Below are 18,711 nucleotides of genomic sequence, written 5' to 3'. Positions count from 1 at the left end.
GACAAACTGCAGTTAAGTAAAACAAACAAATAAACAAAATAACAGGCCTCATGTAATTTTGCTTACAGGGAAACCCATTCCAAGATTCTAATGAGCATTCCAAGCACACAGTAAGAGAGAACCCTTATCTTTGTGAATGACTTCAAAGTATAAAGCTTGGGTTTGAATTAACTAACATCTATTATTCAACAGTTCAGTTCGACAGACATTTACTATACATATAGCACAAGGCACTGAGTTAGGTGGTATGAGGTATAAACAGACATAGAAGTCAGGCCCTAAGGAGTGAACAAGCCAGTAACTAGGAGATAAAGCATGCGTACAGGTCACTGCAATAGCAGACAGAAAGTGGTGATGCTATGAAAGGTAAAAACGAAAGGCTGGGTTAGCAGAGAAGCCGGAAGATTCACTTTTAGCTGGGAGTTAATGGAGAAGGCTTTGTGTAGGAGGGAGCATTTGAGTTGAACCTCAGAGGATAGGAAAGATGGGGCAGGGACCTAGGAAGGGCACAGCATGATCAAAGTCTTGCAAATGTGAAAGGAGTAGAGAGGTTTTGAACAAATGGAGCATAGCTTGTCCATGGGAAGACGTGTTAAGGTTGGAAAGAAGCTAATGTTTACACCTGAAAATGGATTGGGGTTTATTCACATAAGAAAAAGTGGTTTTCCATGTTCCCTGTGCATTCAGAATCCCTCTGGGGATCCAGTTAAAATTCTAGTTCCAAGGCCCATCCCAGATACTGGTCTGTGCATGTGCATTTTCAGTGAGCACTCTAGATCACTCTGATCTGTGGTCCTTAGAACCACACTTTGCGAAATACCTGTGTGGGACCTGGAAAGCAGTTCTTCTGAATTTAGAATATATTTTTAGGTAAAAGAAACTTTGCATGTTTTTTGAACAGGGAAAATTTGGTTACAGAAACTCTGGTTGTTTCGATTTGTTTATGGCACTAAATATTTTTTTTCTATTATGAAAGCAGATAATGAGCCCTTAAAAGAATATTGATAAAATGTAATCTATCTCTATCTCTCTCTTTCTCTCTCTCACACACAAACACACACACACACACAAACAGCCTACACCTCCAGATGTAAGAAATTTCTCTTCTACCAAAAAGAGTGTTCAGAAAATAAGCTGTGCAAGCCCAAGAATTCTGCAGAGTTTGAAGTGTCTGTATTCAGAAGCAGCGTGAAACATCAAATGCTCTGCACATCAGTAGGTTTGGGTAGAAGAGAAATTTAAATAAGGGATGAACTACGCTGTGAAGCAGTAAGAAGGACTTCTATGTAATCTGACCTGTCAGTGTTAAGTTGAAAAGGGGTGTGCTCATGCTTACATAAATCTTCATGCTGCTTTTACTAATTAACATGTGTAAAAATCATAGGAAAATTTTCCACAGGAGAAGGTGATGCCTCTCCTTACCCTTTATAATTCATTTTTCTTCTAAGCTTTTTTAATGGTGGCTGGAATCCTGCAGTAGGAATCACATTCTTGATTTTTTGACAGCATTGCCACATTTTCATCCTTTTGGTGTTTCTTAATTTCCGACTCTGCATTTTGACAGCTCAACCCTGTTGATTAATGCCTTGTAGGAACCCCTATATGGCCTGCCTGTTAGCGATCTAATTTTGTGCTGGAATGCCTGGGCTGGTATGTTGAACCGATTCACCACCCAGGTGGCTACATTTGGACTAAATGAGCTGTGAAGGGTTTCATCTTTGCCCATCACAGTCTTCCTTAGCTGAGCCCCACAGTATGCAGCCACCGCTTCGACATGATTTGTCACAACCCATCAATAGAAAATAAATTATTGCCATTCTCACTTGTCAATGGGCTTGTCTTCACTTCGGCTGGCCTAATGATTGGAAGCTCAAAGGGAACATTTCCCATCTTTGTGGAGCATGATTATGACCGAATGCACTGCTCCCCTATGCATCTTGGCCAGTAAAAACACGTAGGGAAAGCAAATTAATTGGCTGTTTTGCGCCAGTGATTAGAACATTACGCTTGAAGTCTGCAGAAACTGATATTAGGCAAGCAAGATTAGGTCGGTTCTGACTTTTATTTGCTTAGTGCAACATGATTAGCAACTGCTTCATTCAAGGTTAGTGCTCTTGCTGCTGAAGAAAATCTTCATAACATAATGATGCTGCATACCTTTAAGCTGATAAGCATGTTCCAGGCAGAAATCAAAAATCTCTTTGGGAAAGGAAGCAAATGAGGAGATGTAACAGAGAACTCATCAAATGGCTTTAGAGCCATTCTTATGTCTGGCACTTTTGAAAATTATATTCTTAGGAAACCCGCTCTGCAAGCTATATTTGCAGAATGTAGAGATGGTAATTGTGTCAGTTCACGAGACAAAGAATAAAAGTACCCAAGGAGCAACACGAAGTAGAAGGTGACACCTTTCAATGAACTAACTAAAAATGAGCTTGCTTTAAAAGAAACCGAAACTCTTCTTTTTTACAAACTACAGAAAGAGCAGGAAGAGCAAAGGATACAATGGCAGGGCATCAAGTTAGACCTCATAATTAAATTCAGAGATACAGTAGATCAAAGAGGAAACTGTATTTAAAAAATTAGGTCTAGGGTGTGGATTTGAGTTTCCCAGTTAACAGCTTTGCCTGCAGTATAATGACAAGAGGCTTTATCTAACAGAACAATAAACAAAGATGTGGTGTACAAGTAAAAGAATGCCTGACACTTTAATTATTTTAAATATGGTGTTGTTTTAGATTTGGGCCATGTCTACAAAACTAAGCAGTTTTTTACAATTGCCCTATCTTATCTACCACCACCACCTAGGAAAGAGAGAGGGAAACACACTGAATGAAAATCAGAATGTGAGTTCCCAACTTCCATTCTCTCTGGCCTTCTTAGTAAATCTTTTGCCATCTCATTGTTTGTTCTTTAGCCCAGAGACAGATGCCCCAGGGGTACAACTAAATCTGCAAAGGATACACACTTTAGAAATACTATTACGTGTACTTTCATGTTTGTTTAATGTAGCTCAGGTCTCACCTCTGCCACAGCACTTGACGCATGTGGTTTAAGAACACTAAAATGCTTCTGCTCAGTACCAACAGAACCAAGGGATGCAGGGAACTTTTTCCCTACATCATAAATATTTTTGTTTACCAAACCTTTAGCATTTTCTTCCTCTTTTCCTAGCATGAGTTACTGTCTTCTGATCTTTGGAGACATAAGGTTCTTGAGCTCCCAAGTCAACCTCTTTGTCTTCTGGATTAAGGTCACATGTCATCATGGAGAACTCCTCCTTTCACAGGTTAGTGGTCCTTATTGGAGGAAGTCTTGCCTGCTCAAAGCCTTCCTTCTTGACCTCTCCTGTTTCCAGCTTCTTCCAGTAAAGCACACTGCATCTTTTACTTCTCCTTTTATCTTATTCCTGTCTTGGACTATTCAAGTAAGATCTATGTCCTGTATATTTTGTCTGCTATTTGGGTTCTACTTACAACTCACTTTTACCTTCTTGTCTTTGTATTTTGCTGCCCCCCCAATTTTTTAAAATGTACACACACTATCCTTTACTTGACCCCATCTGCTCAAATTTGATCCTGGTGAACATTTTTTATCTTCTTTAGCTCCTAGATCATGATATTTCCTTACAAAGCATATCCCTAACTGCATTCTGAGATGTGACTATATGTTTTATGTACACAATGATACATACACACACACACACACACACACACACACACACACACATACACAAATTAAATTTGGGGTCTTTTTAGAAATTATGTACCCATACCTGAATCAACATTGGGAAATTAGATGAGAGACCACCTGGTATATTAAAAAATACACAGTTGTTACTCTATATTTAACACATAGATGGTTTTTGCTACCCAATGGCTGCCTTTGTCTATGCTGTCTATGCAGTGGTTGCTGTCAATACTATGAATATTCGTGTGATTTCAACATATATTTGTAATATTTCGTATTTATTAAGATAGTAAGGATTTGTACTACACACATTTGTCATCTGTGGAAGGTGAAAAAATAAATTTTTAAAAACAAAGTAGTTGTGTGTTTCTCAAACTTTTTCCCAATCAAAAAAAAAAAAAAGCAAAATGATTGAATTCTTCAAAGTAAAAATAAACAATCTTATCTCTTTAGCTCCTGTTTATATATTGTTAAAATTAGAATTATGAAAAACATGCAATGTCAAGATTAGGAAATAGGGTCTAGAAAACACCTGCATCAAGGCTTTACAATACACATATCTACCCTAAAGAGACAGCTCTCTCAAGAGAAGTGGAGGGTCTGAGATTTTACCCCGTTTTCAAGCTAACCAAATAGCCTGTCACAGTCTCATAAATGCTGACAAAAACACAAGGCCTTTAGGAAAGAGGCAAAGATGTTACTTAATCAGGGCACCAGGGGCAAATCAGCTTCAGGTTCACGTTGTTACTATAGCTCCTCAAGTTGCACAGGGCAATGCAGATTGGCCCAGGTAGATGCTGCACCCATAGAGGGTTTGTGTCTCAGCTGAGGAATCTCAAAATTAGGAAATCTACTCTTACAAGATGGCTTCTAGAAAATGCACCCACCCTTTGCCCCTAAAGGGGACATTATCTTTATTATCTTGGTGAAGAAACAAATCTGCTGTCTGTCCTGAGGGAGGCACTACCTCTGTCATCCAAAGGCTTTTTGCTATCACCAACATCCCTGAAATGCAAACATCCTTGGGAAGATAGTCCAGAACAAAAGCTGTCATCACCTGTGGAAACACCATGGAGAGCTACCACCTTAATAAAGTTTTAAATACTATTAATAATATTCATTAGAATACATCTGTGGTCTAGGTTGCTGTGTATATTATATCATTTAATTTTATCAATAGGTCTATGAGATAAGTACTATTATCCTCATCTCATAGATAAGAAAAATTGAGGCACTCTAAGTTACTTGACCAAAGAGGACATTTTTCTGCAGTACCTGCTACTCAGTATGCTGTATAGATAATAGTAATATTCTTGTGTAAAAAATAGTCAAAACCAAATTTTGATGCATGCATTTCAGAAAGGAGGCATAAAATGAAGTTCCTGATAGGCTATTGAAACAAGTCTGGATTTGACTAGTTATAGTCAATATGAATCGTGTACACTTGTATATTCTTTTGTAATTGACCATGGGGTTTCACAGATATTATTTTTCCTTTCAAAAACTATTGTTTGGTTGTCTAGTCTAGGAAAAGTATTAAGTTTGGTTGTAGTGAACAGAAATAATGTTATTGCCTTCACTGAGCTTAAAGTCTAATCACAGAGAACACTGTCAAACAAGTAATACAGAATTACTTAGTGACATTGCATACTTTGACCTGGATGATCTCATTTATTTCCCCCAGAATGTGTTGCCATATATGTATACTTACTCATGACCTCCCAGAACTATAACTCTGGTTTCTATCTGACTGTGAGTTTCATATTTTTTTTATCTGAAAGTTTTGCTAAGCATCTTGGGTGTTTCTTCCCACAAAAGGCTTTTTCTCTGGTGCTCTCTACCTCAGTGAATGACAGAACCATTTATCCAGTGACCAAATGAGACATTTGAGCATCATAATTTTGTTTTTTTCTGATAAACCATCAAGTCCTATTTTATCTACTAAATATATTTTGAATTAATCCCCAGTGCCACTCATTTAATTTAGGACACCATGGTCTCTGGTGAGAATGACTGCAAGACTGACTTGCAAGTTGGTATTTTACTATCTCCTATTTTGCCCACCCCCTCTAAACCCATCTCCACTTTTCAGTTAGAACTAATTCTCTACAAAGGAAATGTGGTTAAGTCATTTCCCTATTTAAAACTTTTGATTCTCCATAGTCCTTAGGATAAATTCTTTGCAGAACACACAAAAGTGCTTTATGAGGGGACCCAGACTCATCTTTTACCTTAACCAACTCTGATTTCCAGCATAGGTAACTATTTTCACATGTGAATGTATAATGTTCTTTCTCATCTTGAGTGACACAGGTGCTGTTTTGTGCCATGGAATATTACTTTGCTTTTTTGCCTTCACTTGTCTGACCCTCCTTCCAGCTTTGCCTGGCCAACTCCTATCCTTTGAATTCTAAAATGTTGCTCTTATTGTGAAGTCCTTGCTGCTGTTCCTAATTTGGATTGAATTTCCTTCCTCTGTATTTCAGACAGCACCTGTCCTCTGATGATGGCATACATCATATTGGACTGTAACTGCCTTTCTATTTGTTTTTATATACTACAAACCCCAGGAGGGACAGGAACTGTGTCTTCTTTACCATTCTGTACAAAGTGCTGAAGTACCGAGCACATACCACACTCTCAGTATTTTTTAGTGCATAGATGAGTATATACATAAATGAGTGAATAAGTGAACAAATGAACTAGGACTCCTGTAATTTTCTCTACAGCTCATGTGATGCATGGCAAAGAGGGGCTCTACACAGATTAGACTCTTCTCTTATTAAGTAATTGGGGACATATTTGAAAAGAAATGGAAACTAAACCATCAAATAAAAACAAGATAATAAAAAGGAAACCCTTCAAAATAGGCTTTTATTCATTTAAACAAACCTTTGATATAAGAGAAGTTCATTTTTGTTTGGCCTTGTCTCACTTCCACACCCTTTCCTAATTAGCATCACTCTCCCCACCTCCAGCCTCTTCTCCTAAATCAATAACTGAGTGTTCTTGCTGAGCTTAGCTGCCCAAAGCCATCCACTGTTGGGGCCCCAGAGCTTGCCCTGTTTGAGAAATTCGCCGGGTCCTGGCTATCTTTATCTTGCCTTAATCAAACTTCATTTCATCCTACATTCCTTTGCAAATGTAACACTGGCTGATATCCTAATGGCTCAAGGAATTATTTTTGCATTCTAGGAGTTAAAATGCCTCAATTCAATGGAAAGAGAACAGTAAATACATGAGCAACTGTGACAAGCTATTGAGCTTTAGAACACACATCAAATAATAATCTCCATTCAGACTTTCTCCCTGTGTTTGGTTGCGGGCCTAGCCTGAGTTTTGACAAAGAAAAATCATTAAAACATTGTTAATTGTATATATGCAATACAAATTTGGTTAAGAGTAGAATCTAAATCACAACGTTCAAACGACATTAACTTGCTTCTCTTTTCCTATTGAGGAATTCATTAAGGAAATACGACAGGCAAACAATTTCAAAGGACAAGAGAACAGAAGTGAGAGCTTCAGAAAGATGACTTTTTAGGTTGCAGAAAGCATTGGGTGACAAATATTCAGGGAATCAGGAAGCAAGATGGAATGGCAGTGAAGGAAATGGAAAAGAAGCATCCGAATGGCAATAAGAGATAAGGGCCGAGTGGAAATTTGAATGTATTACCAAAGGAGAGCAAAAGCTAATGAAAGTAGTAAGAAAACAGACCTCATGTGCATGAGCACAAGTCTTCATCCAGCAGGTACATTTCATACAGGCGAGAGGAGAGATCAATGCAAGAAGTATACCAGGGTGCAGGAAACACCATTGATTGAGGAATGGGAGGAAGGGTTCAGAAGACAGCATAGGACAAAGATTTGACCTTAGACTTAGTGTGGGGGCTGTGAAGAATCAGATATTTTTTAAAAAATTGATGAGCTGAAATATTGACAGAGATTATAGAGATATGTTTTTGTCTGGCTCTAAATATGAGATAAAGATGGAAAGAAAGATTTATGAGTTAAAGTTCCTTCTATTTTTATTATTGCTAGTCTCATTGGCCTAAGTACTTGTTTTCTCTATTTCTCTCTTCCCATTTTCCCTGATTAATCTTTCTAAAAGCCATTTGATTATGTCAACCTAGTTATTGCTTTGTTAGTTACCTTTTATGAGCCCCTTCCTTATCTCCTATTACTTTAATGCCTTGACTCATTTCCTTCTCCAGTAAGCTTCTTGAAAAGGGTGGGCCTTACCTCGAATGCATTTTCTCCTAGTCATAGTAATCTACCTGGCCTAATCAGTGAGCTAATCAGTGAACACTTTTGATCTTAATCTCTGGCATTTGAACTAACTAATGCTTGTTCTTTCAAGAAACTCTCTCCTCATTGCTTTCTTACTTCTTCTCTTCTGGTTGTCCTCCCTGTCTGATCAATCCCCAGGAGTTCCTCCTCCACCTATGGCTACCCCCACCCCTTCTCTGAACTCCACAAACCCTTCTTTGGCCATCTCATCACCTTCTGTCAAGTAAACCCCTAGGCATTCCTGAGGACTCTCACCTGATAAGCTCCAAAGCCATATTTGCAACTATTCATACTTCCATGAGGATAAAGTCCTGGCACCTCAGATTCAGTATCCAAACTAGCATTCATTATCTCACTGCCTCCTCTTGACCCCATAGTAGATGCACCTTCATTGTGATTTTGGTGTATTGGGGAAGACAATTCAGTTCATCCCATTGAAAAAGACTCTCCCAACTTGCTTTGTTCAGACTAGTCCAGCACCCCCAGCATATCACCTTAACATCATTCCATCAGTTTAGAATTACACATCAGCTGGGTGATTTGACCCCAGATAGGTATTGGTTCTGTCTGACTGTAGGAAACAGAGAACAAAGTAAGAATGTAATAACAACAGTGTTTAAGGAAGATCACTCTGGCATTCAACCGAAGGGATTTAGGCCTGAATCTGGAACTTCAGTCTGGGACTTGGGATGAAAAGGTAGGGGTAGCAGTGGGCATAGACAAAGAGGAACATTTGTGTAAGACTGAGAGAAATGTTGCTGGGAGGCAGTTCCATTCAGCTGGAATAGAAGGTATGTTTAGTTGCTGTCTTTTAGGCTTTTTTAAAAACTTGGCTTAAACCATCAAAACCTTAGAGGAGAAAGCAGGAAAAGACCTCTCTGACCTCAGCCGTAGCAATCTCTTACTCGGCACATCCCCAAAGGCAAGGGAATTAAAAGCAAAAGTGAATTACTGGGACCTTATGAAGATAAAAAGCTTCTGCACAGCAAAGGAAACAACCAACAAAACTAAAAGGCAACCAACGGAATGGGAAAAGATATTTGCAAATGACACATCGGACAAAGGGCTAGTATCCAAAATCTATAAAGAGCTCATCAAACTCCACACCCGAAAAACAAATAACCCAGTGAAGAAATGGGCAGAAAACATGAATAGACACTTCTCTAAAGAAGACATCCGGATGGCCAACAGGCACATGAAAAGATGTTCAACGTCGCTCCTTATCAGGGAAATACAAATCAAAACCACACTCAGATACCACCTCACGCCAGTCAGAGTGGCCAAAATGAAGAAATCAGGAGACTATAGATGCTGGAGAGGATGTGGAGAAACAGGAACCCTCTTGCACTGTTGGTGGGAATGCAAATTGGTGCAGCCGCTCTGGAAAGCAGTGTGGAGGTTCCTCAGAAAATTAAAAATAGACCTACCCTATGACCCAGCAATAGCACTGCTAGGAATTTATCCAAGGGATACAGGAGTACTGATGCATAGGGGCACCTGTACCCCAATGTTTATAGCGGCACTCTCAACAATAGCCAAATTATGGAAAGAGCCTAAATGTCCATCAACTGATGAATGGATAAAGAAATTGTGGTTTATATACACAATGGAATACTACGTGGCAATGAGAAAAAATGAAATATGGCCTTTTGTAGCAACATGGATGGAACTGGAGAGTGTGATGCTAAGTGAAATAAGCCATACAGAGAAAGACAGATACCATATGGTTTCACTCTTATGTGGATCCTGAGAAACATAACAGAAACCCATGGGGGAGGGGAAGGAAAAAAAAAAAAAAAAAAAAAAGAGGTTAGAGTGGGAGAGAGCCAAAGCATTAGAGACTGTTAAAAACTGAGAACAAACTGAGGGTTGATGGGGGGTGGGAGGGAGGGCAGGGTGGGTGATGGGTATTGAGGAGGGCACCTTTTGGGATGAGCACTGGGTGTTGTATGGAAACCAATTTGACAGTAAATTTCATATATTAAAAAATAAAAAAAGAAAAAAAAAAAAAGAAAAAAAAAATAAAATAAAAACTTGGCTTTTCACACTGGTCAGGAGGAATAAAGCAATTCATTTGCGATAACAGGAGGTAAAAGGCAGTGACTGCCTGGTGCTATAGGACCCTGGGCCGGGCCTGCCAGGCTCCCATTCATACTAGCGGACTCTGTCTGCCCTGAGCCGATTAGCATAAACACCACTAGGGCTCCATTTGGAGAGGTGAGCCATGTTTCTCCACCTCCTCTCCTCCCCTCCATAGAATAGATTCACAGGAATTTTTTCTAAGAACTTTCCTATGCCAGAGACAGCCACAAAAGAACAGGAAATAGCTTGCTGGTTTTTTTTTTTTCTTTTTTACACATTTCTAATCCTCTACTATTGCCCTTTCTTTGGTGATATTTTAGGAGAACTGAAAAGTACAGAAACAGATTAGATTAAAATCTATATTTTAATCTTCCAGTTGCCAAATTTCCATGAATTTATGTTAATTAAATAACTCGAATCGGGCCCTCATTTACACATTTACTCCTTAATTATTGTGATTATCTTCACTTTAAAATTCTACATCATCTAGAAATGAGTCCCATAAAACAAAAAATATTATGACATATTAATGTTGACATAAGGGGAAAATATGAACATTTCAAAAGATTTTTCCCTTTTTTACCATACATACATGTAAGAGTTGAATATGAGGCAATTATTCAAGCATTTCAGAGTTCAAAATATCTCGATAACTGAAGGAAACATTTCAAACTTAACTATTTACATCTACTTTTCCATTTTATTTGGTGAGTCTAGACAATTTCAAATGGCATACGTCATTTTGTATTGTCTTAGAATGGAAATATACGTAAACAGCATAATCAGAGAACTTAGCAAGAGAATAAAGCGCTTCACTTTGACAAATGTACAGTTCTCGGCGATGTCTGGTATCACATCTTTTGCACATAGTAACCTCTTTTATAGCTGAGCAGAGCACCACAGATGAGAAATCATGAAGACAGAACTTCTGCAGCGATGCAGTTTTCACAAAACTGAGTGGTGAATGAAATCCTGTCAGGATCGTCATGCACTGAACGAGCAGCCCATTGGACAACATATTTAGTTATATACACCCATAGTGTAGATAAGCCTATATTTTAAAATGATAGTTTGACTTAAATTTACTTTCTTTAAATTTAGTTCAAACATGGAGAATTAGGGTAGAGAACTATAGGGGAACACTTCTGCTTTTTATATATTCAGGTATAAGTGTTTTGTTTAAAAAAAAAAAGAAAAAAAAGGACAGATAAATCTATTATAGAGATTTAAGGTGTCAGTATTGAGAACATAAAAACAGATATGGGCCCAAAACACATGATACTAAGGGGGTTGTGTGATTTGTAATCAGAATCACTTATAAAGCAGATTTTCTTATCAAAATAAGAAAGTGGGAATTCTACAAATGTCTTATTATTGGACTCTATTACAATTTGAACATATTACCCAATAATATATAAGCATGGGGCTCATTGAGTCAAAGTAGTGAAATTCAGAAAACATTGAATTTATAGAATGTTTGGTTACTAAATCATGTGTATAAAAACAGTGTAACACTTCACATAAATAAGTAGGTGTTCTGGGAACGTAACATCATTAGTAACTCCAAAGTCATATCAAAAGCCAGACATACAAAAAACCAAAATGATCATAGCAGTAATGATACCCCTTAAAAACCACTCAAATGGGGGCACCTGGGTGGTTCATTCAGTTGAGCAGAAGACTCTTGATTTCAGCTCTGGTCATGATTTCACAGTTTATAGGATTGAGCCCTGCGTCAGGCTCCGCTGACAGAGTGGAGCCTGCTTGAGATTCTTCTCTCTCTCTACCCCTCCCTCCCCGGCTTGTGCACACATGTGTGCACACTCTCTCTCTCAAAGTAAAAAATAGAAAAATAAAAAAAAAACCACCACACACATTCAAATGAATGCTTCTGCAATCTTGAACTATCAATAGTTTCCCAAAATCAAATGTAGGGTCACAACTTTTGCTTTTGTTCATGCTTTTCTCCCCTATGCCTTGAACACCTTTGCTTCTGTTTTCTACCTAAAGCCTACTGGTCAGCTTAGACTGAGTTCCAACCATCCTGCTTTTGGAATGCCTTTTCTGACTCCACAGACTGAGTTAGGTGTTCCTCTCTATCCAACAGCATTCCAAACATATCTCTAGTAACCAAAATACTTGAAAGGATTTGCCCCATTGTAAGTGATCTGAGGACAAAGAGTGTGTTTACCTCTTCATCTTTTATCCCCTTGCTTTGGCACAATGCTTGTCACTGTGGCCATTGAAGGAATGGCTGTTGAACTAAACCAAAGTGCAGAATTGGACATTCCAGAAGAGGTATGAGGAAACGGGAGACTGCCAACTTACCATAAGAGTTGATAATGTGCTACGATTAAATCAATTAAATTGGGGTGTTTCATTTAAGCATTTACCCCATGTAACTTGCCTCTAAGCCTAATTATGTTCCTTCCTTCCCACTGCATACTTCTTGCCAATATCACATGCTAAAATCCTACCCACACTTCAAAGTCTCCAGCAAATTACCTGTTCTTATTTTCTTATTTTTCAACTGGATATTATTCATGTGACCCTGACCCATAAATTTTTGTTGTTGTTGTTGTTGTTGTTGTTGTTGTTGTTCTTATGACATTTACTTTATTCAGCTTTGGATTCCCATTATATATTTATATCCTATCCATCTTTGTGCTCTTACACTGACTACCACTAAGCTTTATACATACTAAATACTCTGTAAATACTTTTTAATTTAATGCAGTTAACCTAAGGCAAAAACAATTTGTAGTAATGATATATTGGTAACAGATTATAAATATTACCTTGCTAAGGTCATGAGCTATAAAGAAAAACATGTTTTCTTAAAAAAAATCATAAGCTATGTGAATTTCTATTTTCACATGAATGTTCGTGGCAGTTTATTTGTAAAAGTCAACAATTGAAAATAACCCCAGTGTCCACCAACAGATGAATGAATAAACAATAAAGCAATAAGGGGACGTCTGGGTGGCTCAGGTCATGATCTCATGGTTCATGAGTCCGAGCCCTGCATCGGGCCCTGGGCTGATGTTGTGGAGCCTGATTGGGATTCTCTCTCTTTTCCTCTCTCTTTGCCCCTCCTCTGCTCTATCTCTCTCCCGAAATAAATAAATCTTTAAAAAAAAAAAAAAAAAAAACTAAAGAAAAAACAATAAAGCAATAAAAATGAACATGCAACAACATGGATAAATCTGAAAATAATTATGCTGAATAAAAACAGACAAAAGAGTGTTACTGTATGATTCAATTCATATAAAACTGGTTGCTTGGGAATAGGGAAGGGCTGAGTGGGAAGCATTATCAAGCGGGATGAGAAACTCTGAAGGATAATGGAAATGTTCATTATCTTGATTCTGGCGATGGGTTAAGGGTATACATATGTCAAAACTTACTAACTTGTACACTTTATCATATGTAATCATCAATTATATCTTAGTAAAGCTGTTTTTAAAATTCCTCCTTTAAAATAATTTGTGGGGTGCCCAGGTGGCTCAGTCGGTTAAGCGTCTGCCTTCTACTTAGGTCATGGTCTCACTGTTTGTGAGTTCGAGCCCCACATCTGGCTCTGTGCTGACAGCTCAGAGCCTGGGGCCTGTTCAGATTCTGTGTCTCCATCTGTCTCTGCCCCTCCCCTTCTCGCTCATGTGCGCTCTCTCTCTCTCTCTCTCTCTCTCTCCAAAGTAAATAAACATTAAAAAAAAATTTTAATAAGTAAAAATAAAATAATTTGTAGTAAATAATTTGATCTGGTTCTTTTATACATTTGCTGTACATGGTAAGCCAATTTAAGAAGATAAACTGCACTAAGTCTTAGAACTATTTTAATATGAGAATGAAAACTGTTAATACTAATCTATTTTAAATACTAAAGCAGATTCTTCTACCTGGCAACAAATATTTGTTAGGATGATCTACAATTCAGACTCCTCACTAACCATTCACCCATTTGAGTGAAGTTATACATGCCTCTTAGTTTTAATTATTTCACTAATTTTGTAATAAAAAAAATAAATCCAGGTTATTATAATTCTTATTCATTTTCTCTCTTCCAAGAGAATCATGTGTTAGGTTTTAATCCCATCAGGAGAGGGTGCTGATAATGCTTATTCTTCCATAGAGTAGCAGATGTGACCCTGAGGGTCCCACCCTTTTAGCCCAAGGGGTAGAGCCTGCTAAAATTCCAAAAGGGGCTTGAATGAAGAGTGACTTCTCCACCTAGTTGGCCAGGACTGGGAATCTGCCCTCATCCCTGGCCTCCCCTAGGAACTGCCACATGAGAGACACTCCCATCCAATCCACCAGACATTTACTGACTATGAGTAAATGGTATGCATTTATATGTCCTCACAGATGCAGACTGTAAAGGTCCCACCAACATACCTATAAGGATTATTTGTGTGAAATCAGTCATGGCCAATATATGTATCAAGGCCCTTAGCTATGTCTGAGGTGAGAGAGGCCAGATGAGGGAACATTCTAAGAGAAGGAGGTTCCTGAAGATTAGGGGGTAAGGCCCAGTGGACAAGGGAAGGGGAAAACATTATAGCTTCTGCCCGTTCTCTAGCCACCAACCAGTCCATCCTGTCACCAAGAGGTCAGAGCTCAGTTCTTTGGTTGCTAGAGCTTTTAAGATCTCAAGGAAAATCTAAGTAGCCCCTAAGGAATGAGACATCCACCCCCCTATTTTCTGGTAAATTCCTTCTATCACTGAAGGAACAAATACACAGTGTCTTTTCATTCCACTCAGTGTTTCACTAAAGATAATGTTTCATCAATATTTCAGTTAAGAAGGGGGAAAGAAAAGAGGAGGAGATTATATAATGGAAGGATGGAGGGGTGCTATACTTTTTTTTTTTTTGAGCAGGTGGGAACAGCCGTTTATTCTATGCATATGCCTTGGTACCACTTACTATTTTGATTAACCAAGAAAACAACTATCTAGATGGTGGCAGGAGAGAAATATAGAAAAAAACAAGGTTGGGGTGCCTGGGTGGCTCAGTTGGTTGAGCATCTAACTCTTGATTTCGGCTTAGGCCATGATCCCAGGGTTGTGGGATCAAGCTCCGTGTTGGGCTCTGTGCTTTGTGTGGAACCTGCCTAAGATTCTCTCTCTCTCTCTCTCTCTCTCTCTCTGCCCCTCTCCCCTAATTATGCTCTCTCTAAAATAAAAGAATTTTTTTTTTAAATAGCAAAGATTTAAGTAGCAAGAATGTTATTGTCTAAATTGGAACATAACGTGGAAGATCACAGTGAAATGTGCCAAGAGACCATTTGTGACCACGGAATGTGCCACTATATGTTTACTTTGTAAAGATGCACTCTTGCATAATTAGCTCTCAACAGTTGTAAAAGCATGTCTTAATGCAGTAAGGCATCATTTTATTTACTTTTCTATATGATGCTCATATAAAAATAAGTCTGCTTTATTCAACCATACATCAGATACTTCTCATTTCTAAGTGTCAATATGTTTTGATTGGTAAACATCAAATATATGAAAACTAGATTTCGACCAAATAACACTCTATCTTTTGTTATTATAGTAGCTCCTAACTTTGAAAAGTTAATTTCACATTTCATTTTCACTATGTTACAATCCTGTGAGAGGGATGGTATTGGTAAAAAGCACAGGTAAACCGACATATGATACTTGCTTAAATCAGAGTGTTAGTCAGGGATTAGCTAGTTATCTGTGGTGCCATATCTGGGATAGGTCTCCTGGGATCCACATCTGTGCTGTATTTAGCTTGAAAATGTACTTTGAGTGGACTCCACCCCTTCGTGGGCTCTCACATAGGTCCTGCTGATGGCTTCATATAAACTGATCGCAATCGTAAACGGAACGTGTTACCTTTTCTCGTCAGTTTGCCACATGTCCTGTTCCACAATCCCTCGTCAGGAGACAAGTGCAACTTGCCATGCCGATCATTTGACATTTTTCAAAGGACACGAATATGTTAAACTCCATATACGGTGTACAAATATGCTAAGTCTATCTAAGGTCTCTGATCCAGAAAGTGTTCTGAAAAGAACAAGTGAAACTGTATTTTCTTCTTCTGGAAGCATTAAAGATGTCTTCTTTAATTATTACACTTAAGATTCTCTAACCAACAACATATGCTTGCTAATAATTTTTGTCTTGCAGGAATATGAATGTTTTCTAATGGGAGGCATTTTAAATGCCTTAGTTGAAGACTGATTCAAAGAAAAGCTCTCTTTTGGATTCCTCTCAACATCTATCAGGTGGTATTATTTTTCCAATAATCTTTTACTTTATCCTTTGCTTTTGAAAGAGCTTATGTCCAACCTATAATTATTTTCTGCTAATTAGAGTAATTCATGGTTAATTATTCAAAATGATTCCTCTTCAAAATCAAATCCATTTCTTGTCATGACATTAAAAAAAAGTACAAATAAAATATCAGAATGCAAATTTCTGTCAGAAGGGAATGTTTTTTTTTTCTTTAAATAGCATAAAAATCTTTCTCTACCAGCAAAGTCTCCATGATTGCCTGCTTCAATTAATGTGAATTAGAGAAGGGCAACTGAACCATGAAGTGATGACTGTCAATATTTTTGATAATTAGTAAAGACTGGTTATACTGACTATACTGGAGTAAGTGATATACTGTATCCTTAAAGAAGAGTTGCAAAGCAATAAGACTTAAAAGGGTAAGGGCAAACAGTAAACATGTTAGCTTGGGACCCTGGATGTCTAAAGATGTACTTTGAAGATGTATGCCTCTTTATAGACTCTCATTTGGCTAAATCTTCCTTTCTTGGTATTGCCCTGGTCCTGCTTTCTCAAGAGGCAGCTCCTTCCCTCTGTTATCTCCTAGGGTGGCCCTACAATCATGCTTTGCCTGTATCTGGACCATTACCCCACTATGATCTCACTCTCCATTTTGGTTTAGTCTCATTATTGTATGAATCCCAACCATCTTTCCCAAGAGGGTAAGGTTCTCCTCTGCCTAAGTTTTTCTTAGGCAATAGCCTTCATATACACTATACTTAGTTACATTTTCTTTTCTTTTCTTTTTTTTTACTTAGTCAAATTTTCTACATACATTGAGTACCTTCAGTGCACTAAGCCCTCAAGTTGTAAAATTAAAATGAAGAAAGTTGAACATACCAACTGTGTAGGTCATGGACAGTTCTATTAGATTCAAACAAAGAGAGTAAAGTTACAGATGCATCAATGTAAGCATAAGATAAACAGATCTTGGAGTGCCTGGGTAGTTCAGTCGGTTGAGTGTACAACTTTGGCTCAGGTCATGATCTCACGGGTAGTGAGTTCGAGCCGCACGTTAGGCTCTGTGCTGACAGCTCAGAGCTTGGAGCCTGCTTTGGATTCTGTGTCTCCCTCTCTTTCTGCTCCTTCCCCCCTCATGTTCTCTTTCTCAAAAATAAACATTAAAAATTTAAAAAAAAAAATCTTTAGAAACGGCAGCTACTTCTGAGATGCAGAAGACAAGAAAATTATCTGGGAAGTGCTGAAATTGTGGCTAGAGGAAAGCGAACTACTTGTACTTTGATGAGGACTGATTACCATCTTGTTCTTAATCTTCACTAAAACTTTGCAACTTATTTTATTTGCTTCCCTCTCACCATGGGAATACAGTTCAACTGTTATAATAAAAATTAACTTTACATAACTTTTCTTGAACATGCAGATTTCATAACAGCTATGACAAAAACTAGGAAAAAAAAACAATTAGATGATAAGTGACCTTATATGTCTGTGATGATGGCAGTCATGCTTGCTAAATAGTCCGTGAGTCCCTTTTCAGTTTAGATGGAGCCATGTAACTAGTTCTGGCCTATGGACTATGAGCAGATTTACCATGTGTCAAAGCATTTAACTGCCAATGGGAGGAGACCTTCCAGTGGACTCCTTCATCGCCATGGCAACAAGAGAGACTATGTGCTGAGATGGTGGATTCAAAGGTGTAAGAGGCCTAAAAAAAAAAAAAAAAAAAAAAAAAAAAAAATGTAAGAGGCCTGGGTTGCTCAGTCACCACATGGAGGATGATGCTCTAGAGAGTTGCCTGAGTTCACAGTTACTTTTGTTGTCTTCAACATACAAAAGCCAAGACATCAATCTGTGCTGTATGTGGCTCACAAGAGGGCCTCAACATGTATCTTTATGCTGAATAAAATGGTTCCACAGAAGCACGTTTCTCATCTAAATGCCAGAGTAAGTTTACACAGGCAGCATAGTGATGTGATCTCAAATGTCCATCACCATAAATGCAAAACTCCCTTTTTGTGTTTGCAGAAGTAATTCTTTATTTTCCATATTTGAAAGAAAGTATCAAAGACTGCATGCTGTTTGTTAAGAGGGCCTTTTCTTTTAAAAAGCTATTCAAACAATTTTTACAAAACCATCTGTATTACTTTGTTTTTTCTTTAACTGCTGCTACATTTTACTTTGTTTTGCACATAATGAAAACAATCAATTGACTTGTATTACTTTGTTTTCTATAGTTCATTGAACTATACAAGAAAGCAGAATGAAGGTAATAATAGAAATTTTTTTTAATCTGGAAAATTGCTTTGCTATTCAACTCTTTGAAAATGTTGCTAAATTTTGGTATTTTGGGTTTATGTGTCAAAAGTAGTTATACTATAATC

General features: G+C 37.9%; 1 protein-coding gene across 3 annotated transcripts in view; it reads right to left on the bottom strand.

Annotated features, from left to right (window-relative positions):
- KIAA0825 (KIAA0825 ortholog) overlaps positions 1 to 18,711 on the bottom strand; it is a 386,168-nt gene that overhangs the window by 55,825 nt on the left and 311,632 nt on the right. The gene's annotated exons all lie outside the window — the stretch shown is intronic.

This window comes from Panthera onca, chromosome A1 (genome assembly GCF_046562875.1).
Source record: "Panthera onca isolate mPanOnc1 chromosome A1, mPanOnc1 haplotype 2, whole genome shotgun sequence".
Lineage (NCBI taxonomy): Eukaryota > Metazoa > Chordata > Mammalia > Carnivora > Felidae > Panthera > Panthera onca.
The sequence above is the reverse complement of the archived record's forward strand: the minus strand, read 5'-3'. Positions and strand labels throughout refer to the sequence as shown.